Source organism: Hyla sarda, chromosome 10, assembly GCF_029499605.1.
Source record: "Hyla sarda isolate aHylSar1 chromosome 10, aHylSar1.hap1, whole genome shotgun sequence".
In the NCBI taxonomy this organism is placed as follows: domain Eukaryota; kingdom Metazoa; phylum Chordata; class Amphibia; order Anura; family Hylidae; genus Hyla; species Hyla sarda.
The window spans coordinates 136,830,408-136,849,776 of record NC_079198.1 but is presented as its reverse complement, the minus strand read 5'-3'; the positions used below and the strand labels follow the sequence as shown (position 1 = coordinate 136,849,776).

General features: G+C 44.3%; 1 protein-coding gene across 1 annotated transcript in view; it reads right to left on the bottom strand.

The window, feature by feature from the left end:
* The window catches only part of LOC130293709 (urotensin-2-like), a 41,420-nt gene extending 22,635 nt beyond the window's left edge, over window positions 1–18,785 (bottom strand). The window contains exon 1 of the mRNA XM_056542731.1: window positions 18,717–18,785. The gene's annotated coding sequence lies outside the window, so the exon portion shown is untranslated. The remainder of the gene's footprint in view (window positions 1–18,716) is intronic.
* Between the last annotated feature and the right edge of the window lie 584 nt (window positions 18,786–19,369).

Genomic DNA, 19,369 nt, shown 5'->3' with positions numbered 1-19,369 from the left:
ATCGGCAGGACGAAAGTGAATCTCAAAATTAAATCGGGCAAAGAACAGAGACCACCGGGCCTGGCGAGGATTCAGCCGTTGGGCAGACTGGAGGTAGGAGAGGTTCTTGTGGTCGGTGTAGATAATAACAGGAGAACTTGATCCCTCCAGCAGATGCCTCCATTCCTCAAGTGCTAATTTAATGGCTAGAAGCTCTCGATCCCCGATGGAGTAGTTCCTCTCCGCTGGAGAGAAGGTCCTAGAGAAAAAACCACAAGTGACAGCATGCCCGGAAGAATTTTTTTGTAGAAGAACAGCTCCAGCTCCCACTGAGGAGGCATCAACCTCCAATAGGAAGGGTTTGGAAGGGTCAGGTCTGGAGAGGACGGGAGCCGAAGAAAAGGCAGACTTGAGTCGTTTAAAGGCGTCTTCTGCTTGAGGAGGCCAGGACTTGGGATCAGCATTTTTTTTGGTTAAAGCCACGATAGGAGCCACAATGGTAGAAAAATGTGGAATAAATTGCCTGTAATAATTGGCGAACCCCAAAAAGCGTTGGATAGCACGGAGTCCGGAGGGGCGTGGCCAATCTAAGACGGCAGAGAGTTTGTCTGGATCCATCTGTAGTCCCTGGCCAGAGACCAAATATCCTAGAAAAGGAAGAGATTGGCATTCAAACAGACATTTCTCAATTTTGGCATAGAGTTGGTTGTCACGAAGTCTCTGAAGAACCATACGGACATGCTGGCGGTGTTCTTCTAGATTGGCAGAAAAAATTAGGATATCGTCCAGATATACAACAACACAGGAGTATAACAGATCACGAAAAATTTCATTGACAAAGTCTTGGAAGACGGCAGGGGCGTTGCACAGTCCAAAGGGCATGACCAGATACTCAAAGTGTCCATCTCTGGTGTTAAATGCCGTTTTCCACTCGTCCCCCTCTCTGATGCGGATGAGGTTATAGGCGCCTCTTAAGTCCAATTTAGTGAAGATGTGGGCACCTTGGAGGCGATCAAAGAGTTCAGAGATGAGTGGTAAGGGGTAGCGGTTCTTAACCGTGATTTTATTAAGACCGCGGTAGTCAATGCAAGGACGTAGGGAGCCATCTTTTTTGGACACAAAGAAAAATCCGGCTCCGGCAGGAGAGGAGGATTTACGGATAAAGCCCTTTTTTAGATTCTCCTGGACGTATTCGGACATGGCAAGAGTCTCTGGGGCAGAGAGAGGATAAATTCTGCCCCGGGGTGGAGTAGTGCCCGGGAGGAGGTCGATAGGGCAATCATAAGGCCTGTGAGGAGGTAGAGTCTCAGCTTGTTTTTTGCAGAAAACATCCGCGAAGTCCATATAGGCCTTAGGGAGACCGGTTACTGGAGGAACCACAGAGTTACGGCAAGGGTTACTGGGAACCGGTTTTAGACAGTTCTTGGAACAAGAGGACCCCCAACTCTTGATCTCCCCAGTGGACCAATCCAGGGTAGGGGAATGAAGTTGAAGCCAGGGAAGTCCAAGGAGAATTTCCGAGGTGCAATTGGGGAGGACCAAAAGTTCAATCCTCTCATGATGAGATCCGATGCTCATAAGAAGGGGCTCCGTGCGGAAACGTATGGTACAGTCCAATCTTTCATTATTTACACAATTGATGTAGAGGGGTCTGGCGAGACTGGTCACCGGGATGTTGAACCTGTTGACGAGAGAGGCCAAAATAAAATTTCCTGCAGATCCAGAGTCCAAGAAGGCCACTGTAGAGAAGGAGAAGGCAGAGGCAGACATCCGCACAGGCACAGTAAGACGTGGAGAAGCAGAGTAGACATCAAGGACTGTCTCACCTTTGTGCGGAGTCAGCGTACGTCTTTCCAGGCGGGGAGGACGGATAGGACAATCTCTCAGGAAGTGTTCGGTACTAGCACAGTACAGGCAGAGGTTCTCCATACGGCGTCGTGTCCTCTCTTGAGGTGTCAGGCGAGACCGGTCGACCTGCATAGCCTCCACGGCGGGAGGCACAGGAACAGATTGCAGGGGACCAGAGGAGAGAGGAGCCGAGGAGAAGAAACGCCTCGTGCGAACAGAGTCCATATCTTGGCGGAGTTCCTGACGCCTTTCGGAAAAACGCATGTCAATGCGAGTGGCTAGGTGAATAAGTTCATGTAGATTAGCAGGAATTTCTCGTGCGGCCAGAACATCTTTAATGTTGCTGGATAGGCCTTTTTTGAAGGTCGCGCAGAGGGCCTCATTATTCCAGGACAATTCTGAAGCAAGAGTACGGAATTGTACGGCATACTCGCCAACGGAAGAATTACCCTGGACCAGGTTCAACAGGGCAGTCTCAGCAGAAGAGGCTCGGGCAGGTTCCTCAAAGACACTTCGGATTTCCGAGAAGAAGGAGTGTACAGAGGCAGTGACGGGGTCATTGCGGTCCCAGAGCGGTGTGGCCCAAGACAGGGCTTTTCCGGACAGAAGGCTGACTACGAAAGCCACCTTAGACCTTTCAGTGGGAAACAGGTCCGACATCATCTCCAGATGCAGGGAACATTGGGAAAGAAAGCCACGGCAAAACTTAGAGTCCCCATCAAATTTATCCGGCAAGGATAAGCGTATCCCAGGAGCGGCCACTCGCTGCGGAGGAGGTGCAGGAGCTGGCGGAGGAGATGACTGCTGAAGCTGTGGTAGTAACTGTTGTAGCATAACGGTCAGTTGAGACAGCTGTTGGCCTTGTTGCGCTATCTGTTGTGACTGCTGGGCGACCACCGTGGTGAGGTCAGCGACAACTGGCAGAGGAACTTCAGCGGGATCCATGGCCGGATCTACTGTCACGATGCCGGCTGGCAGGTAGTGGATCCTCTGTGCCAGAGAGGGATTGGCGTGGACCGTGCTAGTGGACCGGTTCTAAGCCACTACTGGTTTTCACCAGAGCCCGCCGCAAAGCGGGATGGTCTTGCTGCGGCGGTAGTGACCAGGTCGTATCCACTAGCAACGGCTCACCTCTCTGGCTGCTGAAGATAGGCGCGGTACAAGGGAGTAGGCAAAAGCAAGGTCGGACGTAGCAGAAGGTCGGGGCAGGCAGCAAGGATCGTAGTCAGGGGCAACGGCAGAAGGTCTGGAAACACAGGCAAGGAACACACAAGGAACGCTTTCACTGGCACTAAGGCAACAAGATCCGGCAAGGGAGTGCACAGGTGAACACACTAATTGGAACCACTGCGCCAATCAGCGGCGCAGTGGCCCTTTAAATCGCAGAGACCCGGCGCGCGCGCGCCCTAGGGAGCGGGGCCGCGCGCGCCGGGACAGAACAGACGGAGAGCGAGTCAGGTAGGGGAGCCGGGGTGCGCATCGCGAGCGGGCGCTACCCGCATCGCGAATCGCATCCCGGCTGGCAGCGGAATCGCAGCGCCCCGGGTCAGAGGACGTGACCGGAGCGCTGCCGCGGGGAGAGTGAAGCGAGCGCTCCGGGGAGGAGCGGGGACCCGGAGCGCTCGGCGTAACAGATGTTCTGTTCAAGATACATGCAGATACACCCCTATGTAGGATGATGGTATTCAATTAAGACCACCAACAGAACACTCTGTTCCTGATATTAAAGCAGATTTCAATTTAGCAGACTCCTAAAAGTAATGCCAGTTATGTATAGGATGTAATGATATTAATGTGGTCAGGCAATGATGTACTTCCACAGGGTAGGTCAAGTACTAATAGTCACAATTGGGACCAAAATCCCATAAGGCAGGTATGGGTGGATAACCACTAAATAGAAGTAGTCCAAATGGTTCAAAAGACGAATAGATAATAGATAGCCCAGACCTGATACCTGTGGATGAAAAGCCTGGACCACGTTGGGTGGTCCAGGCTTTTCATCCACAGGTATCAGGTCTGGGCTATCTATTATCTATTCGTCTTTTGAACCATTTGGACTACTTCTATTTAGTGGTTATCCACCCATACCTGCCTTATGGGATTTTGGTCCCAATTGTGACTATTAGTACTTGACCTACCCTGTGGAAGTACATCATTGCCTGACCACATTAATATCATTACATCCTATACATAACTGGCATTACTTTTAGGAGTCTGCTAAATTGAAATCTGCTTTAATATCAGGAACAGAGTGTTCTGTTGGTGGTCTTAATTGAATACCATCATCCTACATAGGGGTGTATCTGCATGTATCTTGAACAGAACATCATCTTCTCTCTCTGGAGTCAATCTATTATTACTTTACTAACATTGCATAGTAATATTCTAAATGCCATCCTTCTGCTATGATAATGTATGTGTATGTATTTGACCAGACACTAACAGACTCACATATATGACCGGTACTTATTACTGACGGACCCGGACCTATGTATTATCATTTATTTATTGTCATTATTGGTTTTTTGCATCTTTTGTATATGATTTTGCATTTGTTGTGCACTAATTGAATTGTGAATATTATCCTCTCATCCCTGATGAACTCCCCTCAACCTGGGAGAGAAACGCGTTGGCCAGAGAGGTTGATATATTTTTGTACCAATTGTACATATTGTAATTGCTCCCCTAACCCTTGTCCTTCACTTAGTTGTTAGGAATTTATTTAGGTAGGGAATTTATTAGGGTTTCACCTGTTACCTTTACCCTCCTTATGTTTTGTGCTCTATATGCGTACTGTGTTTATATATTAATTTTAGTATATCTCAATTAAAAGCTATTTTTTATTCTAATTGATGTTGAGAATGTGTTGGATTCTATAATTGTAAATTACTTCTATTAAAAAATCTTAATCCTTCCTGTACTTATTAGCTGCTGAATACTACAGAGAAAATTCTTTTCTTTTTGGAATGCTCTCTGATGACATCATGAGCACAGTTCTCTCTGCTGACGTTATTATAATAATGCTTTATTTATTGTTGTCCTGAGTGGGATTTGAACCCAAGTCCTCAGCACTGCAAGGCAGCAGTGCTAACCACTGAGCCACCATGCTGCCCTTAGCATACATCTGCTATTCATCTGCTATTCATCTGCTATGCATGGTTGCTAAAATGGACAGAGATGTCAGCAGAGAGAACTGTGCTTGTGATGTCATCAGTGTTCCAAAAAGAAAGGAATTTCCTCTGTAGCATTCAGCAGCTAATAAGTACTGGAAGGATTAAGATTTTTTAATAGAAGTAATTTACAAATATGTTTAACGTTCTGCCACCAGTTGATTTAAAAGAAAAAAGGTTTTCGCCGGAGTACCCCTTTAAATCGTGCAACATGCGGATCAAAACTGATGCATTTGTTGTCTATTATTAAAGGGGTGATCCAGGAAAAAACTTTTTTTTATATATCAACTGGCTCCAGAAAGTTAAACAGATTTGTAAATTACTTCTATTAAAAAATCATAATCCTTTCAGTACTTATGAGCTGCTGAAGTTGAGTTGTTCTTTTCTGTCTAAGTGCTCTCTGATGACACGTGTCTCGGGAACCGCCCAGTTTAGAAGCAAATCCCCATAGCAAACCTCTTCTAAACTGGGCGGTTCCCGAGACAGGTGTCATCAGAGAGCACTTAGACAGAAAAGAACAACTCAACTTCAGCAGCTCATAAGTACTGAAAGGATTAAGATTTTTTAATAGAAGTCATTTACAAATCTGTTTAACTTTCTGGAGCCAGTTGATTTATAATTTATAAAAAAAAAAAAAATGTTTTCCTGGAATACCCCTTTAATGAATGGAAGTCAATGGATACAGTTTTGTACGATTTCAAAGTAAAAAATCGGGATGTGAATGCGCCCTAAGAATCTGGGGCCCTATACAGGAGATCGCCAGGGGGTCAAGCTGGTCCGACCCCCCCCCCCCCTTAATCAGACGCTGATAAGTTCAGTTCCTCGGAGTACCCCTTTAAACTTTACTAAACGTTCTGTGCAAATCCAATAAAAAACGGGACGCCAACGTAATTCTTAATTATTATGGTGATAGTATAAAAAACACTCGTATAAGGGTAAAAAACTAGTAAAAGAAAACTGAAATTGATTTATGACTAAACAAGGAATTTAATTCCATCAATCAGCTCATTCTGAGGTTATGTTTACATAGGGCAAGGTTTCCCAACCAGGGTGCCTCCAGCTGTTGCAAAACTACAACTCCCAGCATTCCCGGACAGCCAACGGCTGTCCGGGAATGCTGGGAGTTGTAGTTTTGCAACAGCTGGAGGCACCCTGGTTGGGAAACACTGAAAGGGAATTATGTTCACTTTAAGACTATGTTCACAAGTAGAGATGAGCGAACTTACAGTAAATTCAATTCGTCACGAACTTCTCAGCTCGGCAGTTGATGACTTTTCCCGCATAAATTAGTTCAGCTTTCCGGTGCTCCGGTGGGCTGGAAAAGGTGGATACAGTCCTAGGAAAGAGTCACCTAGGACTGTATCTACCTTTTCCAGCCCACGGGAGCACCGGAAAGCTGAACTAATTTATGTAGGAAAAGTCATCAACTGCCGAGCCGAGAAGTTCGTGACGAATCGGATTTACTGTAAGTTCGCTCGTCTCTCACAAGTAATTGGCAGAATTTTCAATTATGGATGAAAAACGGCAAAAAATATACAGGAAAATAAAATGCACACTTTTTTTTTTATACGGTGGCAAAATGAGCTGAGCCGCAATTTTCTTATTTAAAAAAAAATAAATAAAAAAATAAAAAAGTTATTTTTTCAGAATGGTTTTATGCGCCTTTTTTTTTTGCACATTTAAAGGAGATATCCAATGGTGAAAAACGTATCCCCTATCCTAAGGATAGGCGATACGATAAGTTTCAGATCGCGGGGGAGGATGTCATGGCGACTGCTGGGGAATCAGGTTTTGGAAGAAAAACTGATTCCTCAAAACTGGACTAAACTGTATCAAAACGTGTGAACAAATTTTAACCTGTATACGACGGTTTAAAAACGTATATGGTTTGAAAAACTATGTCTGGTTGCTTCTGTCTTTTAAGAAAAAAAACGTATACGTTTTTTAACTTTTCACTCCATTATTAATAAAGTTTCACTTGTTTGATTGAAATTCCAAAATAAAAAAACTGTGCAAAGTCAAAAACCGTATGGTGCAAACCGGATGGAACCGTACGTGCATATAGTTCTGTACGGTTCCCATTGAATCCTATGTTAAAAAAAACATATACGGTTTTTCATCTGAACTAGAGATGAGCGAACTTACAGTAAATTCGATTCGTCACAAACTTCTCGGCTCGGCAGTTGATGCCTTTTCCTGCGTAAATTAGTTCAGCCTTCAGGTGCTCCGGTGGGCTGGAAAAGCTGGATACATTCCTAGGAAAGAGTCTCCTAGGACTGTATCCACCTTTTCCAGCCCACCGGAGCACCGGATAGCTGAACTCATTTATGCAGGAAAAGCTATCAACTGCCGAGCCGAGAAGTTCGTGACGAATCGAATTTACTGTAAGTTCGCTCATCTCTAATCTGAACCAAAAACCGTAGTAGGCTACGGTTTCAGGTATGGGAAAGAAAAAACGGACAAAACCGTACAAGATGCAGAACGGACGCAGTTTGGCATACGGTTTTCAATACGGTTCTGTGCGGTTTTCAAATTGAGAACGTATACAGGAACTGTATGGCAAAAATGTGATGTGAATGCCGCCTTAGTGTGAATACGGCCTAATGGGTTTCCAATTGCTCATCCCGCTCTGTGGTGTCAGAGGAAAAGTTGCCCAGTTGCCCATAGCAACCAATCAGATCGCTGCTTTCATTTTTAACAAAGGCCTCTGCAAAATGAAAGAAGCGATCTGATTGGTTGCTATGGGCAACTGGGAGACTTTTCCTTTGTACAGGTTTGGATACATCTCCCCCATATTCTGGATTATCAGATGTTGGATGTGAGACATTTTAAGCTAAAGTCCCGTGTTGCCTTATGTGATTTTACGCAATATCATGGCTCTCACCCCATCGTGCTTATATTTTCCCACCACAATGAGCCTCTTTGTCCCACAATAAACCCTTCTGAAATGGTGCGGATCCTTTCCATTCCCACAGATCGCTGCCCTCTGGCTCCGGGCCTTGTTATATTTGGCAGCCATAAACTGTTTGATATCAATTCCATGATGGAAAACCTAGCGGAGTAGTCGGGGGGCGCCGTGTGTGTCCCCCTTGTTCTCCTCCAGCAGAGCCCGTCCTCTGGGCCTGTTATGTCATCACTAGTAAGAGGCCGGGGAAACAAATGTCTTCTCTTTATCTTGTTTATGTTCATCATGAGCCAAAGCCCATTTGGCGTGACCGTAACGTAATGGCCGCCGTCAGGGTGCCAGGGCTCATGGAGATACTGTGATCAGATGTGCTGGAGCTACATGGGACGCACACGGAGAACTGGCTGCAACGTGTGTTCTGTCCGTCTCGCCATATTTTACAACACTTGTAATCACAAACACAGAAATAAGTGTCCAGATCACAGCGCCAAAGAACGACATTATCCCCCACGACGCCAGATAGAGGCGGGTATCACAGCTTGTAATATACATTGGTGCTATAAGGGCAAAGTCATAGCAAAAAAAAGTATAAGAAACTTCTACATAATATTAGTAAGTAATATTATATAATGTTATATAGGGCAATATACTTGTACTGTATATGGCTTTTATTGTTTCGTGATGTTTATTTAATTAAGTTGATTTTAAAATTAACTTTCTTGCCTTCTCTCAAGACAACCCTCGGGGTCCTCTGAACCCCTTAAAGGAGTACACTGCCGCGGGACCCCTGCAATCTCCAGGCAGCACTCTGTGTTCCGGCGGCAGTGGCTGTGACGCCACGCCCCCTCGTGATATCACATCACGCCCCCTCCATGCATGTCTATGGGAGGGGACGTGACAGTCTTAAATGGGCACTCTCATTAAGGTAAACTTTTTATATCATATAGATTATTAAAAATTTTTAATCTTTCTAATATATTTCTTTTTTTTTTATTTAGTTTTACCATATTTTTTTCTCCTTTGAAATCCTGGCCACTAGGTGTCTCCCTACTGGGTCCAGGATGGTTTTTCCCCCCAAACATAAGACACGTTTGGACAACTGCTTGCCAAGGCAGAAGTCCCACTGCAGGAAATCACATCCGCGCAGCTCGCTCAAATAATATGAAACAGGCAGAGAGCGAGCGCAGTTCTCGTGTGCATGCGGCGCGCGCCCAATTTAAATATCCCCGCCCCCTGCATCTCCCCCTTCTTCTCCAGTACCATTCATCCCACTGAGCGCTACCCCGAGAGGGATCGCAGCATACAGGAAGAAGGGCAGAAGCTGGCCCAGGCAGGCATCAGATGACGTCACGCCTGCCGAGCCACGCCCACTTCCTCCCTCACTGGAAAACCGCTGACTGAGCAGGCTGTAAAAAGGGGGGGGGGGGCTTGAAAATAATAAAAGGCAGGATGAGTCAGGGACAGATGCTGGAGGGGTTTAGGGACAGATTAGTTTATGATAGGTACCTTATTGCACAAAGATACTTATTGGATGAAAAATACTTATCGCATCAAAAACGAAATAATAAGTTCTTATTCTACCAAAAATAATCTTATCCTGCAAAAAATTTTGAATAGTGTACTGTTATATTGCAATTCAATTGTGATCCCTCCATCAATTTACCACATAAAATATCCCTCAAAAATGTGATACACTTTGCAACAGAATGTTGCAATATTTAGTATGGCAGCAAAAAAAAAATAAAAAAAAAATTTAAAAGTAACAATAAATAAAAGAGTAGTTACTCTGATTTGTTAAAGTTCAAACACCTGAATTTCAAAATGCTCAAAGCGGTCTTCAGCACCTGTGCTGATCTGGGCTAGTCTGAAAATCTTGTTCGGGAAACCAGGAAGGGGAAGAAAGTCCTCACTACCAGCCTGCAACCATGAAACTCCAGGCCCGATAACAGGACTTACCAAGGGAACCCCCAAGGTGAAGCATGGGCCCCTGAGAGCAATGTTTGGGGACCAAAGTTACATAGGCAGCATCTATATTAACCCCTTAAGGACTCAGGGTTTTTCCGTTTTTGCACTTTCGTTTTTTCCTCCTTACCTTTTAAAAATCATAACCCTTTCAATTTTACACCTAAAAATCCATATTATGGCTTATTTTTGCGTCGCCAATTCTACTTTGCAGTGACATTAGTCATTTTACCCAAAAATGCACGGCGAAACGGAAAAAAAAATCATTGTGCGACAAAATCGAAAAAAACGCCATTTTGTAACTTTTGGGGGCTTCCGTTTCTACGCAGTGCATATTTCGGTAAAAATTACACCTTATCATTATTCTGTAGGTCCATACGGTTAAAATGACCCCCTACTTATATAGGTGATTTTGTCGGACTTCTGGAAAAAATCATAACTACATGCAGGAAAATTTATACGTTTAAAAATGTCATCTTCTGACCCCTATATCTTTTTTATTTTTCCACGTACAGGGCGGTATGAGGACTCATTTTTTGCGCCGTGATCTGAAGTTTTTATCGGTATGATTTCTGTTTTGATCGGACTTTTTGATCACTTTTTATTCATTTTTTAATGGTATAAAAAGTGACCAAAATACGCTTTTTTGGACTTTGGAATTTTTTTGCGCGTACGCCATTGACCGTACGGCTTAATTAATTATATATTTTTATAGTTCGGACATTTACGCACGCGGCGATACCACATATGCTTATTTATTTTATTTTTTTTACACTGTTTTATTTTTTTTATGGGAAAAGGGGGGTGATTCAAACTTGTATTAGGGAAGGGGTTAAATGACCTTTATTAACACTTTTTTTTTTTAAATTTTTTTGCTGTGTTATAGGTCCCATAGGGACCTATAACACTGCACACACTGATCTCTTATACTGATCATTATTATCCCATAGGGACCTATAACACTGCACACACTGATCATTGATATCCCCTAGGGACCTATAACACTGCACACACTGATCATTGATATCCCATAGGGACCTATAACACTGCACACACTGATCATTGATATCCCATAGGGACCTATAACACTGCACACACTGATCATTGTTATCCCATAGGAGACTATAACACTGCACACACTGATCTCTTATACTGATCATTATTATCCCATAGGGACCTATAACACTGCACACACTGATCATTGATATCCCATAGGGACCTATAACACTGCACACACTGATCTCTTGCACAGATCACTGGCGTGTATTAACACGCCTGTGATCAGCATTATCGGCGCTTGACTGCTCCTGCCTGGATCTCAGGCACGGAGCAGTCATTCGCCAATCGGACACCGGGGAGGCAGGTAAGGGCCCTCCCGGAGTCCGATCAGCTGTTCGGGACGCCGCGATTTCACCGCGGCGGTCCTGAACAGCCCGACTGAGTAGCCGGGTCACTTTCAGTTTCACTTTAGAAGCGGCGGTCAGCTTTGACCGCCGCTTCTAAAGGGTTAATACTGCACATCGCCGCGATCGGCGATGTGTGGTATTAGCCGCGGGTCCCGGCCGTTGATTAGCGCCAGGACCGACGCGATATGATGCGGGATCACGGCGCGATCCTGCTTCATATCGCGGGAGCCGGCGCAGGACTTAAATATACGTCCTGCGTCGTTAAGGGGTTAAAGGGGTATTCCAGGAAAAAAAATTTTTTTTTTATATATATATATCAACTGGCTCCAGAAAGTTAAACAGATTTGTAAATTACTTCTATTAAAAAATCTTAATTCTTTCAATAATTATCAGCTGCTGAAGTTGAGTTGTTGTTTTCTGTCTGGCAACAGTGCTCTCTGCTGACATCTCTGCTTGTCTCGGGAACTGCACAGAGTAGAAAAGGTTTGCTATGGGGATTTGCTTCTAAACTGGGCGGTTCCCGAGACACGTGTCATCAGAGAGACAGAAAAGAACAACAACTTCAGCAGCTCATAAGTACTGAAAGGATTAAGATTTTTTAATAGAAGTCATTTACAAATCTGTTTAACTTTCTGGAGCCAGTAGATATATAAAAAAAAGTTTTTTCCTGGAATACCCCTTTAACACTTCCATGGTTGGGAACATGGCATTGTTATAAGGCCTAAATCTCCAAACTGTGGACCTTTCCTTGTTGAAAAACTACAACTCCCAGCATGCCCGGACAGCCGTTGGCTGTCCAGGCACGATGGAAGTTGTAGTTTTGCAACAGCTGAATGTCCGCAGTTTCGACACCACTGCTATTGGGCATCTGGAGTAGATTCCATGTCAAAAATTGGCTCAAAAATTGCAACAAAAACAAAAAAAAGCTTTGTAACGTAGAGTAAAAGAAAGGGTTAAATATTGTAGGGGATGAGTGGAGTAAAAAGATTAAGAAGATGGGAGGTAACGGTGAGTGTCCGGGGGAGATGAAGGGGAATTATATGCCGGACGGGATGAATCATCTTATAATCGGAGTCATTGGATACAATACTTTTGGATGTGATGATTTCCTCTCATTCCTTGTACCTTTGGCAGCCGCCATCTCGCCGCCATCTCGCCGCCATCTCGCCGCCATCTCGCCGCCATCTCGCCATGAATGAATCACTTCGCTACTATAAGTGCAAACATTAATATACTCAACAGGTTTGTCCGGCAAGATTTATATCTGCTGCGGCTTCCAACTTTCTGTCCAGGTGACGTCATGGTCGGTGAACGAGGGCTCCCGTATATGCAAATCGTCCATGGCTCTGACTAATACAAGGACTGTCATTATAGAAATATCATAAAGTAGCAAGGACAAAACTGATCACAATGTCTCAGCAGATCAACTTCCGGAAACTGAGAACTTCTTATTTCTCAGAGGATTCTTTAAACATATTTGCAATGCCCCAAAACTGGAGACATTGGTGTCTGGTCTGCAGACTTATAGGGTCTGGTCTGGGGTCTGTATTTATCTAGGGGGTCTGTATTAATCGAGAGGGTCTGTTCTGGGATCTGTATTTATCTAGGGGGTCTGCTCTGGGGTCTGTATTTATCTAGGGGGTCTGGGGTCTGTATTTATCTAGGGGGTCTGTATTTATCTAGGGGGTCTGCTCTGGGGTCTGTATTTATCTAGGGGGTCTGGTCTGGGGTCTGTATTTATCTAGGGAGTCTGCTCTGTGTCTATCTATGGGGTCTATATTTATCTAGGGGGTCTGTTCTGAGGTCTGTATTTATCTAGGGGGTTTGATCTGGGCTCTGTATTTATCTAGGGGGTCTGCTCTGGGGTCTGTATTTATCTAGGGGGTCTGGTCTGGGGTCTGTATTTATCTAGGGAGTCTGCTCTGTGTCTGTATTTATCTATGAGGTCTGTATTTATCTAGGGGGTCTGTTCTGAGGTCTGTATTTATCTAGGGGGTCTGTATTTATCTAGGGGGTCTGCTCTGGGGTCTGTATTTATCTAGGGGGTCTGGTCTGGGGTCTGTATTTATCTAGGGAGTCTGCTCTGTGTCTATCTATGGGGTCTATATTTATCTAGGGGGTCTGTTCTGAGGTCTGTATTTATCTAGGGGGTTTGATCTGGGCTCTGTATTTATCTAGGGGGTCTGCTCTGGGGTCTGTATTTATCTAGGGGGTCTGGTCTGGGGTCTGTATTTATCTAGGGAGTCTGCTCTGTGTCTGTATTTATCTATGGGGTCTGTATTTCTCTAGGGGGTCTGTTCTGAGGTCTGTATTTATCTAGGGGGTCTGGTCTGGGGTCTATATTTATCTAGGGGGTCTGCTCTGCGTCTGTATTTATCTAGGGGGTCTGGTCTGGGCTCTGTATTTATCTAGGGGGTCTGCTCTGCAATCTGTATTTATGAAGGGGGCTGTTCTGGGGGCTGTATTTCTGTATTTACTGAATTGGGTCTGATCTGGGGTCTGTATTTTTCTAGGGAGTCTGATCTGGGTCTGTATTTATCTAGGGAGTCTAGTCTGGGGTCTGTATTTATCTAGGGGTTCTGTCCTGGGGTCTATATTTATCTTAGGGGGTATGCTCTGAGCTCTGTATTTATCAAGGAGTCTGTTCTGGGGTCTGTATTTATCTAGGGGGTCTGGTCTGCAATCTGTATTTATGAAGGAGGCTGCTCTGGGGTCTGTATTTATCTAGGGGGTCTGGTCTGGGCTCTGTATTTATCTAAGTGGTCTGGTCTGAGCTCTGTATTTATCTAGGGGGTCTGGTCTGGGCTCTGTCTTTATCTAGGGGGTCTGGTCTGGGCTCTGTCTTTATCTAGGGGGTCTGGTCTGGGCTCTGTCTTTATCTAGGGGGTCTGGTCTGGGCTCTGTCTTTATCTAGGGGGTCTGGTCTGCAATCTGTATTTATGAAGGAGGCTGCTCTGGGGTCTGTATTTATTGAATGGGGTCTGATCTGGGCTCTGTATTTATTGAGGGGGTCTAGTCTGGGGTCTATATTTAGTGAGTAGTGTTGCTCACGAATATTCGCAATTCGAATATTATTCGCGAATATCGCATATTCGCGAATTCGCGAATATAGCGCTATATATTCGTAATTACGAATATTAATTTTTTTTTTTCACACTACACATCACAGTGATCACCCCTCTCTGCTTCCAGCTTGTGTGGTGTAAAGAAGGCTGTAATACTACTGTGTGAGACTGGCGTGCGAAAATTCGCATATGCGAATTTTCGCGTATGTTAATTTTGTATACGCTAATATTCACATATGTTAATTTTCGCATACGCCAAAATAAAACGAGAATATAACGAATATGCGAATATTCGCGAATATATGACGAATATTCGTCCATATATTCGCGAATATTCGCGAATTCGAATATGGCCTATGCTGCTCAACACTATTAGTGAGGGGGTCTGTATTTATTGAATGGGGTCTGATCTGGGCTCTGTATTTATTGAGGGGGTCTAGTCTGGGGTCTATATTTAGTGAGGGGGTCTGGTCTGAGGTCTGTATTAGTTTAAGAAGTCTGGTCTGTATTGTGTATTTGCTTAGAGGGCCTGGCATCTATAGTTATTGAGGAGTCTATACTAGTGCAGGGGGTCTCAATTTTTTAGGAGATCTTTTATGGGGTCCGGCATGGTTCTATATTTGTAAGATCCTATACTATACAGACATGATTCTATACTGTAGGGGACTCTGTGATTATTCTGAGATCTGGTCGCATTCTGGATTTTGGGCGGCTGATCTTACTTAGAAGTCTGGTTTGTTGTCTGTATGTATTAATGAAGTGTAGGGTCTGTATTTATTCTGTGACCTGGTCTGCAGTCTGGATTTAGGCAGTCAGATCTGAATCTGTATCATCAGGCTAGGTTCACATTAAGGAGTCCATTGCTGTGAATAGGATTCCAATGCACGCAACAGAATTTCAGCAGTAGAGCTTCCTCATTCTTTCAGTAGAATCTGCACAGAATACATTGCTGTCTATAGGGAAAGCATGGTTTAAGTCAGTTGTCACTGGCCTCGGATTCCTCAGTCTGTTCTAAGAGTCTGGTCTGGGGTCTATACTTGTTTAGAAGGTCTGATCAAGGGTCTGTATTGATTTTGTGGTCTGGCTGCAGTCTGGATATAGGGTGTCTGATCTAAGGTTTGTATAACTTAGGGAGTCTGATCTGGGATATTTACTTGTTTAGAAGCTCTGATCTGGGGTCTGTACGGTATTAATTCCGTGGTCTGATCTGTAGCCTGGAATTAGGGGGTCTGATCTGCAGTCTGTATTAATTATAGAGTCTGCTATGGGGTCTATACTTGTTTAGAAGTTCTGATCTGGTTTCTGTATTGATTCTGTGGTCTGGTCTGCAGTCTGGATTTAGAAGGTCTGGTCTGGAGTCTGTATTGATTCTGTGGTTTGGTCTGGGGTCTATACTTGTTTGGAAGGTCTGATCTGGGCTCTGTATTGATTTTGTAGTCTGGTCTGCAGTCTGGATTCAGGAGGTCTGATCTGAGGTCTGTATTCATTAGGTAGTCTGGTCTGGGGTCTATTCTTGTTTAGAAGGTCTGATCTGGGGTCTGTATTGATTCTGTGGTCTGGTCTGCAGTCTGGATTAAGGAGGTCTGATCTGATCTCTGTATAAATTAGGTAGTCTAGTCTGGGGTCTATTCTTGTTTAGAAGTTCTAATCTGTGGTCCGTATAGATTCTGCAGTCTGGATTAAGGAGGTCTGATCTGATCTCTGTATAAATTAGGGAGTCTGGTCTGGGGTCTATTCTTGTTTAGAAGGTCTGATCTGGGGTCTGTATTGATTTTGTAGTCTGGTCTGCAGTCTGGATTCAGAAGGTCTGATCTGAGGTCTGTATTCATTAGGTAGTCTGGTCTGGGGTCTATTCTTGTTTAGAATGTTTGATCTGGGGTCTGTATTGATTCTGTGGTCTGGTCTGCAGTCTGGATTAAGGAGGTCTGATCTGATCTCTGTTTAAGTTAGGGAGTCTGATCTGGGGTCTATTCTTGTTTAGAAGGTCTGATCTGGTGTCTGTATTGATTTTGTAGTCTGGTCTGCAGTCTGGATTCAGGAGGTCTGATCTGAGGTCTGTATTCATTAGGTAGTCTGGTCTGGGGTCTATTCTTGTTTAGAAGGTTTGATCTGGGGTCTGTATTGATTCTGTGGTCTGGTCTGCAGTCTGGATTAAGGAGGTCTGATCTGATCTCTGTATAAATTAGGTAGTCTGGTCTGGGGTCTATTCTTGTTTAGAAGTTCTAATCTGGAGTCTGTATAGATTCTGCAGTCTGGATTAAGGAGGTCTAATCTGATCTCTGTATAAATTAGGGAGTCTGATCTGGGGTCTATTCTTGTTTAGAAGGTCTGATCTGGGATCTGTACTGATTTTGTCATGTAATGGTGGGGTCATACACACTACTAGTGATTCATGGTAGTGTCCTATATAAACAGATGCATCTTCTGTGTACCGCATAACAAATATGATCATTTCCCTAACATTATTTCTCAAAAGTTGGCAAGTATAAGCCAACACTTGCCACCCCCACCCCTTGCAGTAGGAATAAACCAAAATGATCTCCAAAAGATGTATCCATAACTCTCAGCATCTGAATGTAAAAGCCCAGACTGCAAGTTAGTATTTTCCCTTCCGGCAATGTGACCTTGAAGGTCCGAGCCTCATCTCTAATACATTAGCGCAGATCTTCAGTCGGGTTAATGAAATCTCCTCTCGGAACGTTCTGCCTGCCCAGAGATAGCGTTTAATCATTCCTCCCATTTGGAAGCATTACAATAAACAGAATTCTGCTTGCCTTTAATTGTAAAATCTAATATTTTATTACAGAAGCAGTAAATACCTCTGGACCTCTGAGCCCGGACCGGGTGATTTGGCTGCGACTTCCCAATCAATAAGGTCTCTGATGAGAGTATAGATTGACTGCTGACGTCAAGACTTGTAAAGTCTCCCCGAGATTGATGGTCGGCTGCATTTTTTTTTTTTTTATCAAAGTGGATAAAGTGAAGTTTCATTGTCAGGACTGAGAAATACGCAAGAGGATGGATGTAACACCGGGCGCGCACTTATGTTTACCACCTTGCTGGGAAACATTGATCAGCCTTAAAGGGGTACTCCGGGCCCTAAGACATCTTATCCCCTATCCAAAAGATAGGGGATAAGATGTCTGACTGTGGGGGTTCTGCCGCTGGGGACCCCCGCAATCTTGCATTCGGCACCCACCTCATTGAGCTGCACGCCGCGCTGCCAGCTCACATACTGCCGGGTGCCGACCACTGGGCCGGAGTATCGCGACATCACGACTCTGCCCCCGTGTGACGTCACCCTCCCGCCCCCGCTATGCAAGTCTATGGGAGGGGGCGTCACGCCCCCTCCCATAGACTTGCATAGCGGGGGCGGGGGATGACGTGACACCGGGGCGGAGTCTGTATTACATAAAGGAAAACAACCGTGCGTAGCATAACAGACAGTAAGATATAGTATAGCGCAAAATCAGACAAATACAATGGCCCTGATTTACTATTGTAAACCCGACATGATTAACTCTCCATTTTACTGAGAAAACCCGAAAAGGGACGTGGCCGTCGGGAAAAGTGGGCGTGGTTGCCGAAAAGAAGGCATGACCCCCGACATTTTCACAAAAACCCAACATATTTACTAAGGTTGCCACAGAAAATGCAGTGGATTTGAGCCGAGGAAAACCCAACAGATCAGAGCAGGTGTAAAAAAAAAAAAAAGCAAAATGTAGGGAAAAGTGCAAAATGTAGGGAAACCTTAGTAAATACCGTGGGAAAAAAATTGTTGGGAATTAAAACCCACAAAGAAAACTACACAACCCTCTTAGTAAATCAGGGCCAATATGTATATAGGTCTTACCCACAAACACACCTGTTGCATACCCTAATCTTCACCCTAACTGCTGTTGGGTACCTTCACTTGGTGCACATTGAATAGATGGGGCCCATACAGAGTGTTACCTAGAGTAGGCTGAAACTCAAAAAATATCTGCAAACCGATCTCAGTATGAATTCAGGGTATCCTATTATGGGGCAGGGAAGAAGGGCTTCAGGCTAACCCTTACATGGGCTGTAATCAGATCAGTCCAGCTTTACTTTCTCTTTCCTATAACCAGCTCTGGATCTCTCCAACTTGCTAGCAAATTCCTCTCATCTTCTGCAGCACTCTTAGGGCCAGATCCTGGTAAGCTGCTTCCGCTGTCTCTTATCTGGCTCGGCTGGAACTGAAAAAAATCCAAGATGGCTACCAGCACATGTAGACAAAACTCCTTCTTCCCTAGCTTTAGTCACTGCTCAGTTAATTTAATTGTGCAGTCTGCCATCTACTGGACATTTCATGTAATTGCAGAACAATACCAACAATATTCCCAGGGGGTTACACACTTACCTCTTACTTCATCCTGGACGTGGGATTACAGTACTCCAACTTTCAAGGCATGATGGGAGTTGTAGTTCTATAAGTGCTGGAGAACATACACTTTTCTTTTTTTTTTATTTTATTTAAGAAGCTATCTAGGATTGGAGCCACCCTTCTTGCCCTCAGTTTTGTGGGGGGTTTTGCAGTTTAGTTCTGTTAAACTGAATAGAATCCAAGTTGCAATGCCCCACACAACCTGAAGACAAGTGTGGCGCTGTTTTGGGGAGAAAGTAATTCTAGATACCCCTCCCCCTTAAAACAAATTCAACTTCATTATTTGATGCAGCCTGGAGTTTATCCAGGAACAGTGCTACACCTGTTCTCAGGTTGTTTGGGGAATGACAACATGGATTCTATTCAGTTTAATGGTACCGAACCGCAATACCGCACACAAACTGATCCCGGATAGTGTTGAGCACGAATATTCCTAATGCAAATTTTTATCGTGAATATCGGTACCTCGCGATTTTGGGAATATTTAGAATATAGTGCTATATATTCGTTATGACAAATATTAGTTTTTTTTTTGACAAATGGAAATTTTTATATGAATTTTCCTTGCAAATTTTTGCATTGAAAAAAATGAACGAACATAGCGAATATGCGAATTTTGCGAACATAGG